An 18,609-nucleotide genomic window follows, 5' to 3' on the forward strand; every position below is an offset into this window, starting at 1 on the left:
TTCGCCGTCGTGCGGAACGAAGATATAGACGCACGAAGTCCACTCATGACTTGAGATTGGCTAGACGAACACAAAAGAAAATACAGCGTCACATGAACAAGCTGGCTTCCCGACAATGGGTATCCTTTTGCGAGTCTCTGGATCCGCGAAAACCTTTATCGCTTATATGGAGGACTGTTCGTGGCCTTCGCACAACCTTTGGTCAGCGCCACCCGTTTAAATCTCTGGCACTACATCTACAATGTAGGGAGATTGACGTCGCTGAATTTTTCTGCAGAAAGATTGCTGGCGAGGCAAATTCCGATGGAACGGGAACGGGGACGCTCGACCACCCACTGTTCTCACGCGATCCCCGCATGGAGTGCCCGTTTTCTATGGAAGAACTAGAAACTGCGCTGGCTTTGTGCAGGCGTTCTTCGGCGCCAGGACCTGACGGCATTACGTACCGTGCCCTGTGTAACCTAGGAGACCAAGCTCGGAAGGCACTCTTGCTCCTATACAACAACTCCTAGCAGACAGGTTCGGTTCCGCAGGAATGGAAGTCAAGTCGCCTCATTCCACTTCTCAAAGCTGGCAAGTCGCCTTTGGACATTTCCTCATACCGTCCTATCGCACTTGCAAGTTGCGTTGGAAAAACAATGGAAAGAATGATTTTAACACGTCTGGAATGGTACTCAGAGTACTATGAAATCTACCCAGACGCTATGACCGGATTCAGGCGTGACCGTTCGTCAACAGACAACGTTGTTGACTTGGTAACATTTGCGCAACACCAGAAGGCCTGTAAACGACTATCTGCTGCTCTGTTTCTAGACGTTAAAGGGGCTTACGATAATGTCACCCATGAAGCCATCCTCGGCGCGTTAGAAGCAGTAGGACTTGGTGGTAAGATATATATGTGGGTCTGCAGCTACTTACAGAGAAGATCATTCTACGTGCACACTGAAAATGGCCCGACATCCGAGCATTACGGTAACCGAGGAGTGCCTCAAGGCGGAGTGCTTAGCCCGACGCTTTTCAATCTAACCCTCATTGGATTAGTTGACAACCTGCCAAGCACCGTACGAGTTTCCATCTATGCGGACGACATCTGCATTTGGGCATCAAGTGTAACACGACTTTAGCTTCGCGCTCGGCTTCAGAAGGCAGCCGCAATGACATCTTGCTACCTTCGTCAACAAGGACTTGAAATTTCATGTGGAAAGTGCGCAATGGTGGCATTCACCAGGAAGCCAATGTCTGCTCACGGAATATCAATTAACAGACAACTTATACCATACAGCAGAAGTCACAGGTTCCTGGTAGTCGTAATTGACAGAGACCTGTCTTGGACTCCGCACGTGAATTACGTGAAAAAGCGGCTGTCGCTATCTGTCCTGTTCAGGTTCCTTGCAGGAAAAAGTTGGGGAGTATCCATACGCGGTATGTTACAGCTGTACACAGGGGCGGATCCAGGTTTTTTCTGAGGGGGGGGTCAGCTTCTGTCAGTGATGATGATGATGATTATAGTAGCCTTTCTTATTTACCGAAATTCACCGTTTTTGCTCACGATAAACCCGCGTTTTATACGGCTAGAGCAACACCTGTAGCCCTCCGTGGTGGCTCAGTCAGCTCAGGCGTTGAGCACGCGATCGCGGGATCAAATCCCGGCCGCGGCGGCCGCATTTCGATGGAGGCGAAATGCAAAAACGCCCGTGTTCTTGCGTTGTAGTGCAGGTTAAAGAACCCCAGGTGGTCAAAATTAATCTGGAGCCTTCCACTACGGTGTGCCTCTTAATCAGAATTGGTTTTGGCACGTAAAACCACAGAAATAGGAAGAAGACCTGTAGCGAAGCCAGGTATCGGTTTCTCCGAGCTTATAGGAAAAGGACGTTACCCAATACAACCATGTGCTTGGCGGCTGCGCTTGATAATACAAGGTGTTCAAAACTAAGCTTTATGGTTTTCTTAAAATTAGGCACTGGGAGGCACGCGAAGACCACCTGTGCAAATAAGTTATGTGGCTAAGGGGGCACAAAGTGAGATGATAATTATCGCTGTGAGCAGCCCAATTAACTAAAATTGAACAATTATTTTTGGTTGACTGCAGTAAGTGGGTATGTTTGTATTGAAAACTTAGAGACAGTCGTGTTTCTAAACAGTATCAGTCGGAAGAATTATTCTAGCGTGTCCGTGCTCCGAGATATCCGACTCCAAATTTCAATTGTCGTACTGCGCAGAATAATCGAGTCGACGCGAGAGCTGTTTATGCTTTGCGTTGCTGTGGAAGGGAGGCGTTTTGGACATTTTTAGGGCATTGACATCTCGATGGGTGAAATGTTGTCATGAGATTTGTGCATGACAACACCAAACTTAAAGCGGCAGTATGAAATATTCGTTAGCATAGCTAAAAATGTTTCTGCTGTTGATGGTGCAGTTCTTGCTCTTGCTTTCAATAAAACTTACAATACTTGGAAATCAGCAGTCACTTTATTTGAATAGCCCAGACAAGGACCATGCCCGGTCGTCTAGTCACCATTACGCACGCGTACTGCCCTCTGGCTTCTCTGCTCGCGCCATTATGTCGGCATGGCAGCTGCCGCCATCTTTACAGGCTGCGCGGTCGCGTGTTACGACAGCGGTTACGGGTTCCTAGATTTTTTTTTTTTTTCATTTCGCCAGCCGTGAGGGGAAGGTGGACAGTTATTATCTTTGCCAATGCCTCCGCCCCGTTGTCAGACTAAACGCCGCACGCAACAGCCGCGTCAAATCAGGGAGGAGCTTTGCGCCGATCCTCACTCTATTGCATGCGTAATCATGCGAACGACAATTAAAATTTGGAGTTGGATATCTCGGAGCACAGACACGCTCGAAGAATTCTTCCAAGTGAAACTGTGTAGAAACACGACTGCCTCTAACTTTTGAATACAAACATACACTTACTGCAGTCAATAAAAAGTTAATTATTCAATTTTGGTTAATTGGGCTGCTGACAGCGATAATTATCATCTCACTTTGTGTCCGCCTGGCCACATAACTGATTTGCGCAGGTGGTCTGCATGTGCCTCCCAGTGCATAATTTTAATAAAGCCATAAAGCTTAATTTTGAACACCCGGTATATCTAGCCTGTATTGTTTCTTAAAATAAAATTTGGGATGATCTTTTGCAGGTTCGTTATAAATGCGTAAGCACGGGTTCGTCTTTGGAGTTCTGTTGGGACACCTTGATTTCCTTAAGGAGATTCTTTGTGTTCGGCTGAGACACCTTCGTTTGTTTTGGAGGACTAACTCCCGTATTCTCAAACAGTCCTCGACTCGAAGCTCTTACTCCACTCTACCTTGTTGAGCACAGCGCCGCTTCTCGACTGATAAAGACGCGACAATTCTCAAGAATTCCCGTGAATGATCATGAAGCTCAGTGACCACTTCTGTGGAGGGATGGCGGTGCCATCTTCTCTCCTGAGTCGTGGTGGTGTGTTGACTAGAGGAACGTTCTTGAATACGGACGTAACGCTCCGCTCCAACGCAGCAACCACTACGCTGGTTGTTTACGATATGCGAATCACCGCGTATGAAGACTCACGACGACACCTACAAGAATAACGATGTGGCGTAGTAGCCGAGAGCGTGAGCCAGCGTCTTCATGTTTTGTTTGACACGCGACGTCATCCTTTTACACAAGGCGCGCATCTGCTCCCGTTTCTCTAACCACGCGACGCCATCCTATGGCCCGCGCACTGGCGTTGGCCGCTGACGTCACGCTCCCCCACTTCGCAGCCGCGGCTCGAGGCTTCGCCCCGCTCCGCGAGAACGCCCACTCAGATAAACGGATCCGGTGGGCTTGAGCCTCCTATGCTTAATTTACGACAATAAAACTGCGAAGTTACAATGAAAAACTTGTAGCGTACGAACGGTACTGTGCTCGTACTGGATATTGTCAACGTGTAACTGTGATCCCAATGAGTGCTACAGTTAAAAAAAGTTGCCTATGTGTAGTTCTTAGTTTATCTGTTAGTTGTTATTATTTATATATGAACACTTCAGCGAGAGATCTCTTTCATTAAGCGGGTTGGTCGCGGAACCGATGACAGCCAATGAGGCAACCGTTGACACCCCAAGGGGAAGCTAAGTTAATCAGGCGCGAAGGCGCTCGAGCGGACCTTGGCGTGCTTGGCAAAAGGGACGTCCCCTTGTTCATTCGACGCCACCGACGGGAGGAGTAAGGCACGGCAGGCGCCAGGAGGTCCAAGGTGTTCATGAGAAAAAATAACTACGGCAACTTCGCGACACCACACTCCTACGGAATACAACTAAGCCTGTGAGCGAGCTAGCTTTACTTCTACATGGCTGATACCACTGGTACTCGCGAAAAATACTTTTGAAGAATGCTGGTGGCCATATTATTTTTGCGACAGGGCCATCCCCCTGTCAGCAAGGGGGCGATGCAGAAATCTGGGGGGGGGGGGGGGGGGGTCAGGACATCTGGACATCCCCCCTGGATCCGCGCCTGGCTGTACATGGTGTTGTTCGTTGGATTCCTGCGGTACAGCCTGCCTGCAATATCCAACACCTGCAAGACTAACCTCCGTACGATTCAAAGCATTCAAGCCCAAGCCCTTAAGATATGTCTTGGCCTACCACGCAGTGCGTCAACGGCTGAAACCATTGCCATTGCCCAGGATTACCCAATCACGACACACATTACCGTTGAGACAATGCGTACGCATTTCAGACACTATGCTAGGACCCCTTCCCACCACCTGGCGAGCCTCACTGCTGAAAGGACCTGCTCGACATTTAGCGCTATTGTCAGTGCACATCGTGCATGGTTTACTTCAGGGTACGCACCTGCGGCCAAGCCAGTGCTTCCTTCGTGGTGTTTGAGCCGTCCACATGTACATATAACGATTCCAGGACTACAGAAGAAGTCAGATGTACCGGCCCCTGCTCTAAAACAACTGAGCTTACTCCTCTTGCATGAAAAGTACAGCAACCACGTGCACATCTATACCGATGGATCGACTACGTCGTCCAATTCTGGTGGTGCGGTGGTTATACCAATGCGAGGAACAACACTGCGGTTCAAGACATCGCATGTCACGACCTCAACGGCGGCAGAACTAACGGCTCTGCGTCGTGCACTAGAATTCATTGATTCTGAAAGACCTACAAAATGGGCTGTGTTTTCAGACTCAAAACCGGCATTACAGTGCATGCAGTCAGTTCTCCGACGCGGCTGTCATGAACATTTGACATACGAAACCATGAAACTTCACCAGCACGTCCAACAAAAAGGCCACGAGGTTGTATTTCAATGGGTACCTGGTCATTGTGGAATCAGTGGCAATGATTCCGCAGACAACGTTGCTCGCACATCACACCAAGAAGAGCTCAGCGTTCCAATTCTACTTTCGAGGACAGACGCCGCAAGGCAGCTTCGACACCTGGCACGCAGTCTCTCAGTGACCGAGTGGAACTCGCTAAACCTACGACTTACACGACTGTATCAATTAAACCCCTCACTGCAACTCCGACCTCCATTCGGACTTCCTCGACGTGAAGCTTCGCTTCTCTGTCGCCTTTGGTTAGGAGTTGCCTTCACAAAGGCATACTCTACATTAATTGGAGTGACCGACAGTGCAGCATGCGAGGTCTGCGGCACCGACGAAACTATTGACCACCTGCTGTGCCACTGTCCACGATATGCCCAAGAAAGACAAGAACTTGCAAACGCGCTAAAAAACTGGAGAATCGGACGCTTTCCGTGCAGGTGCTCCTGGAATACCGCCCCCATCGCTCGTCGGCCCATAAAGCGGTGAAGGCACTTTTGTGCTTTTTGAGGACGACGGGCTTGTGTCAACGTCTGTGACTATTAGTGCACTAACACACGCGTCAGCGAACTAACCGCGCATTTCCCTTCTTTCCTTCCCTCCTCTCTCTCCCTGTCATCTTTGTATTCCCTCCTCCCATTCCACCGATGTAGGGTAGCCAACCGGACGTTATCCTGGTTAACCTCCCTGCCTTCTGCCTTTCTCTTGCTTCCTTCCTTCCTGTTGCGAGTCGGTGGAATTTCACTGCTGTCATCAACGCCTTCGTATGTACATTGCTGGTTTGGGATTCCACAACAAAACAGCAACTACCAGCCTTCCGTAATTGCTGGTTTGGGATTCCACAACACAACAGTAATTACCAGCCTTCCGTAAGGGCGCAATCGCAAACAAGAGACGTTTCTCGCGCAGACTAGATCCTGCGCGAGCGCGGCCTAACCGGCACCTGAAGGGAAGCGGCGGAAGTGTATACCGGAGATTTCGACCACCTGGGGTCTTTAACGTGCACCTAAATCTAAGTAAACGGGCCTCGAGCGTTTTCGCCATCATCTAAAATGCGGCTGCCGCATTTGTTGCTTCATTTGTTGCGCATTTGTTGCTTCAGAATGCGGCCGCCACATTCTCGCCCAAAACTTCACAGAGTGTCAAAGCCTTGACAAACACCGTGACAGTTTTTTCCATATGCAGACATGATTCGCTGTAAATTACCAACCCAAACGGAAGCGCCCAGGAATGAAATTGTGATAGTAGCACCGGTTTCATGAATGATGTCAGCGCGAAGCGACGAGAACAAAGGGTGGCTAAGTGTGTGTGTGTGTGTGTGTGGGGGGGGGGGGGGGGGGGGTTGCGGGAAAAATTTCGGGGGGGGGGGGGGGGGTGAACCCCCACAACTTCAGCTCACAGCCACTCCTACGTTCGTTGTCCAATGTTTACATTCTATAAAAATTGCGCAGGAACAATCGGCGATATGATTGCCAATACGCGAATAGCTAGATTGAACGAACGACACGGCGAGAGTGCCTCCTTGGGTGCCTCGATATGTCCTCCTCGGGTGGGGACAAAGAGCTGTCGCCGCCGCGACCGGTATTCGTCCTCCGTTTCGTGCCCCACTTCTCGCGGAACCAGCACGTGCTAACTTTGCACGGCTGCCTGGCCGTGGTCTCCGGCACATGGGTGTACGGGTGCTGTTTGCCGTTGTGCACGAACCACTCCAGAAATAGTTGGAGAATGTTTCACTTTCCAACGGAGCCGGAAGGAAGGCTTCAGCAGATCGCCAAAGTCAAGCGTTGAAAGTCAAGCGTTGTCAAAACTGTTCACTCGTGTGAACAGTGCATGACTGCAGTCTTGGTGTCCTTGAGCAGCGAGCATACATATCTAACAGCGCGAAAGGAATATGTTTCTGATTGCGACAACCTTCGCTATACGAGCAATGAAGTCATGAGCATGCACCTATAGAAAGCATTGTGAAGAGCACTTGAGGAGCATCAGCACTTGGACAGATAGCGCGCTCACCATGAAATCACCAGTGCTCGTCATAACTGCATACCTCAGCAAGATGCCGCGGTCCAATCTGGAAACGTGCGAGCAGCACAGAGAAGCCGTGGACAAGATGTTCGTCTCAAGCGACGCGAGACGGCGGCTGCATGCGCATACACCTTCGTCAAGTTGGAGCAATAGTGGGAAATGGAATTAAGACATGTCCAGCAGTAAGCCTGCCGTGAGCTCTGAAACCACCCTGTTCTGCTCTATACATAGCCACAACATATGCCCTTTCATTTTACTTTAGAAATAGTGTTATAATGTTGGCTCCTTTCGTCAACGCGGCTATCATCATGCTACGCACTTTCTATTGTTTTCTTTCCTGTAATTACCCATGGGCAACAATGACGTCCTATGGACATCCTATGGACATCCACTACCAGAACAAGCATCTCCTAAAGATGTATAGAATACGTCCTGCGGACGTCCATTACATGACCGTTCGGCCGCACTTTTCGTGTCCTATGGACATCCCTTGCATGTCCGGGTAGGACATCACGGAGACATACTGCGTACATTTTACGGACATTTTCCGCGGTATTTTTCAGTGTTTGCCATATTGTCATTTACGGTCGCACCCCACGCTGTGTGGCAGATGCAACGGGAAGAGCGCCCACGCATCAAGAACAGATGTCCACACGCGCACGTCTGCGGAAGTGCTCCTTATTCTTCTAGGCCTTCCGCCAAGCGCCTTATTAAACTATAGTTAAAGCTTTCAAAGTAAATTGCGTCAGAAAGTACGACGTACACACGAGCTGCAGACATGATAGTTTCGTATTGTAATTCGAACATGCGAGAAAACATAATTCTATTGCGAGGAAACTCAGGCAAAGCCACAATTGGAGGACAAATATTGTATGTCAAAAAAGGTCCGTGTGGGATAACCTTTGAAAACGTAATTCTATTGCGCGGAAACTCAGGCAAAGCCACAATTGGAGGACAACTGTTGTATGTCATAAAAGGTCCGTGTGGGATAACCTTTGGACATCCATAGTAGAATATCCGAAACAGGTCCACGTGCAATTTCCTTGAGACATCCGTAATAGGAAACAGGTCGTCCACCGGATGTTCCATTTATATCCGAAATGGTGCATGAGCATTGGGACATGATTTGGATGTCTTATGGACGAAGTGGGTATTTGCATTTTATGCTGTAGAGCTCATTTCACCCTTAAGTCTAGGACTCAGTATCCAATTGCAATGAATAAAAGCCTTCAAAAGGTTGCTGTGTGTTCAACACTCATGTTCTTTTAAGCCACGGGTGTATTCGAAGCTTGCGTGAGAACAAATGCTCAAGTATATTCCCAAGACTTACATAAATACCAGAATTGCCGTTCATTAAGTTCATTGTGTTTTTTTATTATTATTTTAACAATTGAAATTCGCATTCTAATGCTCCGTGATGACAATTAAGTAAATATAAGAAATTGCGGGAGAATCCATCTCCTGATGACTGTCGGCGGTAGCGCGATTAGCATTAAAGCAATGCAGTGAACATCGTATTGCTGAAGTCACGTTTACCCACCATGGTTGCTCAGTGGCTATGGTGTTGGGCTGCTGAGTACGAGGTCGCGGGATCGAATCCCAGTCACGGCGGCCGCATTTAGACGGGGGCGAAATGCGAAAGCACCCGTGTACTTAGATTTAGGTGCACGTTAAAGAATCCCAGGTGGGCCAAATTTCCGGAGTCCCCCACTACGACGTGCCTCATAATCAGATCGTGGTTTTGGCACGTAAAACCCCATAATTTAATTTTAAGTCACGTTTATTTAAAATCTTAAAAAATTAAATTATGGAGTTTTACGTGCCAGAACCACGATCTGATTATGAGGCACGCCGTAGTAGGGGACTCCGGAAATTTGGCCCACCTGGAATTCTTTAACGTGCACCTAAGTCTAAGTACACGGGTGCTTTCGCATTTCGCCCCCGTCGAAATGCGGCCGCCATGGCTGGGATTTGATCCCGCGACCTCGTGCTCAGCAGCCCAACATCATAGCCACTGAGCAACCACGGCGGGTTATTTAAAATCTGTGATGACCATTCTGAGACTTCCATTGCTTCGGCTATATGCGACATACACTGTTTCTGGTATGGGCCGGCCCACTTGGCTATTGCTGTCGCTTGCCAAGATCATCCACGAGCATGACGGCATGACGATGACTGAATGACGACGTTGCAGTGATAACAATGGATGAAGGAGACGTCAAGGGACCGAGAAAGGCGGTATGACACGTCTCACGATGACAATGAGATGACGTTGGTAAAATGACGACAGCGTGAGGACAATGGCACGACGACGAGCGTATATGAAGACGATGGCGTGATGTAGACGGTGTGACACCGGATTCTTAACAGCGACTGTCTGACGACGACGCAATGACAATAATGGCATGACAGTGGCGGCACGATCACAATCCGATGACGACAGTATGATTAGGTTAACATAGCGAAGAAGGAATGGCGTTGACAGACAGACAGACAGACAGACAGACAGACAGACAGACAGACAGACAGACAGACAGACAGACAGACAGACAGACAGACAGACAGACAGACAGACAGACAGACAGACAGACAGACAGACAGACAGACAGACAGACAGACAGACAGACAGACAGACAGACGGACAGACGGACAGACGGACGGACGGACGGACGGACGGACGGACGGACGGACGGACGGACGGACGGACGGACGGACGGACGGACGGACAGACAGACAGACAGACAGACAGACAGACAGACAGACAGACAGACAGACAGACAGACAGACAGACAGACAGACAGACAGACAGACAGACAGACAGACAGACAGATAGATAGATAGATAGATAGATAGATAGATAGATAGATAGATAGATAGATAGATAGATAGATAGATAGATAGATAGATAGATAGATAGATAGATTCAAAATGGGTGAAGTAGGCAAAGAATGCTAATCGCATTACAAATTTGTCGGCCCTAAATTTAACGAGCCCGCACCGCGCCAGTAAAGATCTCTCAACTGCAGCATCTGCCGTACATGACGCGAGAACACAGCGATCAACGTCACATTAAAGTCCCTAGATTTCCTGAAGTATCTGGGGGCTTTACGTCACATACTTTCCACGAGAACAATTACTGCTTTATACCTCGAAGCAAAACACGCCGCGTTTATAGGACGATATCGCGTTGCAACATAGGTTGAGCAAAACTATACCATGAAAAGATATTGTCACGGGGATGTGAGTAGCAAAAGGGATAGGAAAATTATATTTACACGATATATACAAAGAGAGACGGCTGCAGGCAAGATGGCAGAACAACAACACGAGCGCTGCCCCGATCGTCGTCTTCACCGCCTTTTTGGCGCATTCTTCCATGCTCGGCATAGCGCGTAACATAGAACCCCCGCCGTCGAGAGCGCCGTCTCGGCGCTTAAGGAGCAGTAGGATCTTGTCCGGCAACATAAGGCTTAAGGCGGGAGACGTGCACGATATCAGTGGCGGACGCGGTAGATGGGCGACTGTCCAATGGAGTGATCTCGTACGTGACGTCGGTGACCTGGCGTAGGACCTTGTAAGGCCCGGAGTATCGGGAAAGAAGCTTTGAAGACAAGCCAACGTGGCGGCAAGGCGTCTAGAGGAGGACCAAAGAGCCCGGAGAATAATTAACGACTCTGTGATGGCTATCGTAGCGGGCCTTCTGGGACAGCTGGGAGGCAGAAAGACGATCCCTGGCAATCTGGTGAGCCGTTGCAGCCCGAGAAGCTGCATCGCGGGCGTAGTCGGTAACAGGGCGCACAGGTGATGGTAAAAGCGTCTCGAAGGGCAATGTGGGATGGCGGCCAAACAAGAGGTAAAAGGGGGAAAAGCCAGCGGTGTCATGGCGTGACGAGTTGTAGGCGAATGTCACATAAGGCAAGGTGCTGTCCCAATCACGGTGGTCTGAGGAAACGTACATGGAGAGCATTGTGGTCAGCGTGCGGTTGAGGCGCTCAGTAAGCCCATTGGTTTGCGGGTGGTAGGCAGTGGTTAGCTTGTGACGGATGGAACACGAACGAAGAATGTCGTCGACGACTTTGGACAGAAAGGAGCGACCACGGTCGGTCAGCAGCTGTCGAGGAGCGCCGTGGTGAAGAATAACGTCGTAAAGTAGGAATTCCGCAACGTCAGTGGCACAGCTTGTCGGTAGTGCCCGCGTGATAGCGTATCGTGTCGCGTAGTCCGTAGCGACGGCAATCCACTTGTTCCCAGTCAGAGATGTTGGGAATGGCCCGATGAGATCAAGGCCGACGCGGTAGAACGAGACACCGGGAATGTCGATGGGCTGAAGAGGACCGGCTGGCGACAAGGATGGATGCTTGTGACGCTGACAAGACTCGCAAGAAGCAACGTATCGGCGCACAGAGCGGTGGAGGCCTGGCCAGAAGAACCGACGCCGAACGCGATCGTACGTGCGAGTTGCTCCGAGATGTCCAGCTGTTGGGGCATCATGAAGCTGTTCGAGGACAGTGGAACGGAGTGTTTCGGGAACAACTAGTAGAAGCTCTGGGCCATCGGAGCTGGTGTTGCGTCTGTATAAGATGCCGTCACGAAGCACGAATAATTGTAGGGACGGGGCACAGTCATGAGAGTGTAGACGGTGGATAATTGACCGCAAATTGGCATCGCTGAGCTGTTCGCTGCGTATGTCGGATAAAGCGGATATCGCGAAGACAGAGGGGTCCGAATCGTGCGCTGACAAGTCGGGAGGGTCCACTGGATGACGGGATAGGCAGTCCGCATCCTGGTGCAGTCTGCCAGACTTGTAAGTGACGTCAAAGCTGTATTCTTGCAGTTTCAGTGCCCAGCGACCAAGTCGTCCAGTCGGATCCTTGAGGGAAGACAACCAGCAAAGGGCATGGTGGTCGGTGATGACCGAAAAGGTGCGGCCAAACAAGTATGGTCGAAACTTGCCGACAGCCCAAACTAGTGCGAGGCACTCGCGTTCCGTGATCGAAAATTTGCACTCTGAAGAGGAAAGAAGGCGACTGGCATAGGCGATGACGCGATCGCGACCTTGTTGCTGCTGGGCGAGAACAGCGCCGATGCCATGTCCACAGGCGTCGGTGCGAAGTTCAGTGGGGGCTGACGGGTCAAAATGGGCCAAGATGGGTGGCGACGTAAGTAACGTCGTGAGCGTGTGAAATGCAGTGGCCTGTTCAGGACCCCAAGAAAATGGCGTTTCCTTCTTCAAGAGTTCCGTGAGTGGGCGGGCAACGTCGGCGAAGTTCTTGACAAAACGTCGAAAATAGGAGCACAAGCCTACAAAGCTCCGGACGTCTTTAGTGGAACGTGGTATAGGGAAGTCTTTCACAACACAAATTTTTTCTGGGTCAGGTTGCACGCCTTCAGCACTCACAAGGTGGCCAAGCACAGTGATTTCGCGGCGGCCAAAACGGCATTTGGTATAGTTGAGCTGAAGGCCTGCTCGCCTGAAAACTTCAAGAACTGCCGACAATCGGCTAAGGTGACTGTCAAATGTCGGTGAGAACACGATGACATCGTCAAGGTAACACAGGCAAGTTGACCATTTGTATCCACGGAGGAGGGAGTCCATCATCCTTTCAAATGGGGCTGGGGCATTACACAGTCCAAAGGGCATTACCTTAAACTGGTAAAGTCCATCAGGCGTAACAAATGCGGTTTTTTCACGGTCTTGATCATCGACGGAGATCTGCCAGTAGCCTGACCTCAGGTCGATAGAAGAGAAGTATGCAGAGCCGTGTAGACAGTCGAGAGCGTCATCGATCCCGGCAAAGGGTAGACGTCCTTGCGCGTTACCTTGTTTAGGTGCCGGTAGTCGACGCAGAAGCGCCAGCTGCCATCTTTCTTCTTCACCAGGACGACTGGTGATGCCCATGGACTACATGAAGGCTCAATGACGTCCTTCATGAGCATCTTGTCGACTTCACGCTGTATCACTTCTCGCTCGGCATGGGACACGCGATAGGGACGTCGTCTGATTGGGTTGGCGTCCCCAGTATTGATCTTGTGAGTGACCACAGATGTCTGCCCCAAAGGACGGTCATTGAAGTCAAAAATGTCGCGGTAGGACCTCAATACGCGCCGCATATCGGCTGTCTGTGCAGGAAGGAGGTCAGACGCAATCATCTTGTCAATATTACCGTCGTCGAGATTGTGCGAGAAAGAGGAAGGGGCAGAGGATAAAGAAGCGTCGGTGACGAATGCAGAAACGGCACACTCATCGATAGAAGCAATGTGGCCTAGAGTCATGCCGCTTGGGATGAGTTGCGTGCACCAGCTAAAGTTCAGTATGGGTAGAGACGTGTGATTATCTGCAACTCTGATAAGGGTGTGAGGAAGAGCGACGTTTTTGGCGAATAAGACGTCAACGATCGGGGTCAAAATGTAATCGCCATGGGGAATGGGCGAACAAGACCGCAAGTTCACATACATAACGGCTTGAGGAGGTAGCCGAACATAATCCACTGAGCACAAGCGCGGCTGGCGTGTATAGTAGGAGCGTCATGGTAGCACGGTAGGTCTAGCTGAAGCAAGCCGGTTCCACAGTCAATAAGGGCAGAATGGGCAGACAGAAAATCCATACCGAGAATGAGGTCATGGGAGCATTTCTCGAGCACGGCAAGGAGTACGCTTGTGGATCGGTCGGCAACACTTATTCGCGCGGAGCACATCCCTAGCACGGGAAACGTTCCGCCATCGGCGACACGAATGAGCGGTACTGTGGGTGGTGTTAGGACCTTCTTAAGGCGGCGACGAAGCTCCGAATTCATCACTGATATCTGAGCCCCAGTGTCCACTAGAGCGACAACATGTGCGTCATCCAGTTTAACGTCTATCAGGTTTCGTCTGGTCTGCAGTGTGGTCAGAGGATTTGGCAGGCGGGTCGTCGATGCAGCATCACCTCTGGGAGCTGCATCGTCTAGTTTTCCCGAGGGAGTCGTGCAATCGGCGACGTAGGGCGGCGGAATTGGGGCGAGCGAGACGATTGGCGACGCGACAACGGCGAACGGGACTGGTGACCACGTGGGGATGGCAAACGACGATACGGCATGGGGGGAGCGTCTTCAGCGGTGGTTTGGGGATGCTCGTGGTAGGGCTGAAATCGGCCATGATCCATGTCGGGGTGACGGTTGTTTCCATAGGGAGCCTGATACCAATACCACCGGCTGTTACAATGGCGGGCCACGTGTCCAATACGACGGCAGTTAAAGCAAATTGGACGGTCATCAGCAGTCCTCCATTCGGCTGGGTTGCGAGTACGGAAAGGCGGCCTTTGACCTTGGGCGTGCGAAAGTGAGGGACGGCGGTCGATCGGCTGCGAAGGAGCTGCGGCGCACACAGAGTCCAGGCCAGCATTGGAGAGCTCCCGATGAACGATAGCTTGGACTAGTGGCACCATCTGGGAACTATGATCACAAGTACGGCCGCACGTAGAAGCAGGAGACGCAGCATCAAGTTCACGTCGGATGATCTTCTTCACGTGTTCCACGGTGAGCGGCGCCGACGGCTCAGGTACGTCTTCGCAGGACCACGTTGCTGCCGTGTTCGAAAGTGGAACGAAGTTATTGGCAATGCGTCGACTTTTGGCGGCCTCAAAGCGCTTGCACTCTTGGATGATGGCATCGATGGTGTCGCAGTCCTTGCAGATTAGCAGGTTGAAGGCATCATCTGCTATGCCTTTTAACACGTGGCCTACTTTCTCAGACTCCGTCATGCTGTCGTCGGCTTTGCGGCAAAGGGCAAGCACGTCCTGTATATAAGTCAGGTATGACTCTGTCGCTGTCTGCGCACGAGATGCCAGCTCCTTCTTTGCTGCTGCCTTTCTCCCTGTGGACTTGCCGAACAGGGAACGCATCTTTTCCTTGCATGCATCCCAGCTCCCAATTTCCTCTTCATTATTCTGAAACCACACCTTCGCGGTTCCCTCGAGATAAAATAGTATGTTGGCCAACATGATCGTCTCATCCCAGCGATTATTCTTACTTGCACGCTCGTACAGGGATAGCCAGTCCTCGATGTCGACGTTGTCAGTCCCGCAGAATGTGCCTGGGTTCTTTAGCTGAGCCAGGGCGACCGTTGTCGTTTGTGCCGCCTCGGTGGGCGCAGACACATCTTCCGCCATCGTGGATAAAGCCAAGCGTCGGCCGCTGCAGAGCTCCGTTGTACCGTGTGGGTACCCCGCACCTCCACCAAAATGCCACGGGGATGTGAGTAGCAAAAGGGATAGGAAAATTATATTTACACGATATATACAAAGAGAGACGGCTGCAGGCAAGATGGCAGAACAACAACACGAGCGCTGCCCCGATCGTCGTCTTCACCGCCTTTTTGGCGCATTCTTCCATGCTCGGCATAGCGAGTAACAATATTTTCTCTGATCTATTATTATGTCCTGCCACCTCTTTAAGCAATATGCAGGGTTTCCGAACTATCATGCACCAAGATTTAAAAATATGCAGATGCCACGTAGCGGGACAAAACCAATGTAATGTTTGCCGTCGCCTGGGGATACCATATTTTTGCATTCCGCCTAATTACATAATTAGTCTTAATTAATTAACTTCTCAAATATTACAATCAGATGAAAAGTGTCAATGAGAAAATTGAAGAGCAACATGAAAAACTCCCGAGACAGGTTTCTGTTGCTGAATACGTGCTACATAAAAGCGTTTTTTTTTTTTTCTGAGCGTGATAGAAGCCCGCGAACACACGCAAAATAAATTGCCGCGCGACTGGCCGCTCGAGGCACTTTGCGTGTATTTGCTGGTACAGTTATGAACAATTCATAAACAACAAAGTTGTGATATAGCACACCAATGAACTTTTATTTACACAATATTCTCGGTTTTCAGTCGACCACTGTCCAACGGCTTGGTATAATTACTCTCATAAGCGACTAAGCTTCAAGTGTTGGTGCGACTTTCCCCGCGCTGCATCACGAGACTTGTTTAATAATAATAGTATATGGGGTTATAAGTACCAAAACGACCATCTGAATATGAGACACGCCGTAGTGGGGGACTCCGGATTAATTTGGACCACTTGAGGTTCTTTATCATCATCATCATCAGCCTATATTTTATGTCCACTACAGGACGAAGGCCTCTCCCTGCGATCTCCAATTACTCCTGTCTTGCGCTAGCGTATTCCAACTTGCACCAGCAAATTTCCTGACTTCATCAACCCATCTGGTTTTCTGCCGACCTGGACTGCGCTTCCCTTCTCTTGGCATCCATTCTGTAACCCTAATGGTCCACCGGTTATCCATCCTACGCATTACATGGCCTGCCCAGTTCCATTTCTTGCGCTTAATGTCAACTAGAATATCAGCTATCACCGTTTGTTCTCTGATCCACACCGCTCTCTTCCTGTCTCTTAACGTTAGTCCTAAGATTTTTCGTTCCATCGCTATTTGTGCGGTCCTTAATTTATTCTCGAGCTTCTTTGTTAACCTCCAAGTTTCTTCCCCATATGTTAGCACCGGTAGAATGCAATGATTGTGCACTTTTCTTTTCAGTGACAGTGGTAAGCTCCCAGTCAGGATTTGGCAATGCCTGCCGTATGCACTCTAACCCAATTTTATTCTTCTGTAAATTTCTTTCTCGTGATCAGGGTCCCCTGTGAGTAATTGACCTAGATAAACGTACTCCTTTACAGACTCTAGAGGCTGACTGGCGATCCTGAATTCTTGTTCCCTTGCCAGGCTATTGAACATTATCTTTGTCTTCTGCATATTCATCTTCAACCCAATTCTTACACTTTCTCGATTAAGGTCCTCAATCATTTGCTGTAATTCGTATCCATTGTTGCTGAATAGGACAATGTCATCTGCAAACCGAAGGTTGCTGAGATATTCGCCGTTGATCCTCACTTCTAAGCCTTCCCAGTCTAAGAGCTTGAATACTTCTAAGCATGCAGTGAATAGCATTGGAGAGATTGTGTCTCCTTCCCTGACCCCTTTCTTGATAGTTAACTTTCTACTTTTCTTGTGGAGAATCAAGGTAGCTGTGGAATCCTTGTAGATGTTTGCTTAGATATTCACGTATGCGTCCTGTACTCCTTGATTACGCAATGCCTCTATGACTGCTGGTATCTCTACTGAATCAAATGCCTTTTCATAATCTATGAAAGCCATATAGAGAGGTTGATTGTACTCCGCAAATTTCTCGATTACCTGATTGATGACATCGATATGATCCATCGTAGAATATCCCTTCCTGACGCCAACCTGTTCTCTTGGTTGGCTGAAGTCAAGTGTTGCCCTGATTCTATTGGAAATTATCTTGGTGAATATATTATACAATACTGAAAGCAAGCTAATGGGTCTATAATTCTTCAGTTCTTTAACGTCTCCCTTCTTATGCATTAGTATAATGTTGGCGTTCTTCCAGCTCTCTGGTACACTTGAAGTTGTGAGGCATTGTGTATAAAGGGCCGCAAGCTTTTCAAGCATGATATCTCCTCCATCTTTGATTAAATCTACTGTTATTCCATCTTCTCCAGCAGCTTTTCCCCTGGTCATGTCTTTCAAGGCCCTTCTAACTTCATCGCTAGTTATAGAAGGAGCCTCTGTATCCGGTTCATCACTATTTGGAATGAAAGTAGCTTGGCTAGTTTGGGCACTGTACAGGTCAGTATAGAATTCTTCCGCTGCTTTTACTATGTCATCGAAATTGCTGATGATATTTCCATGCTTATCATTCAGTGCATACATCTTGCCTTGTCCTATGCCTAGCTTTCTTCTTACTGATTTAATGCTGCGTCCATATTTTACGGCTTCATCAATCTTTCCCACGTTATAATTTCGAACATCCCTTACTTTCTTCTTGTTGATCAGTTTTGACAGTTCAGCGAATTCTATCTGATCTCTTGAGTTGGACATTTTCATGTTTTGACGTTTCTTTATTAGGTCCTTTGTTTCTTGGGAGAGCGGGGGTTGCACCTAAATCCAAGTACACCTAACGTGCACCTAAATCCAAGTACACGGGTGTTTTCTGCATTTTCACGTCCCTGTCTTTTTTTAATTGCGCTAAAGGCTTTGCCAATATGAGGAAGCCTTTGGTATTCAACTTTCGGAGCCTTAAAAAGCGATAACTTGCGGTCCTGGGCTGTTCTTGCATAGCCAGTTGCGCAGCCTGGCGCGTAACAGTGGTTTAACCGCCGCTTGGGCGGCATCATAAACATTGACGCAGAAAAAAATGTCCCAGTTTCGCCCTAAGGGCGAAGCAATGAATGCGATAGCAACACAGCAATG

This window comes from Dermacentor silvarum, chromosome 4 (assembly GCF_013339745.2).
Source record: "Dermacentor silvarum isolate Dsil-2018 chromosome 4, BIME_Dsil_1.4, whole genome shotgun sequence".
Classification (NCBI taxonomy): Eukaryota; Metazoa; Arthropoda; class Arachnida; order Ixodida; family Ixodidae; genus Dermacentor; species Dermacentor silvarum.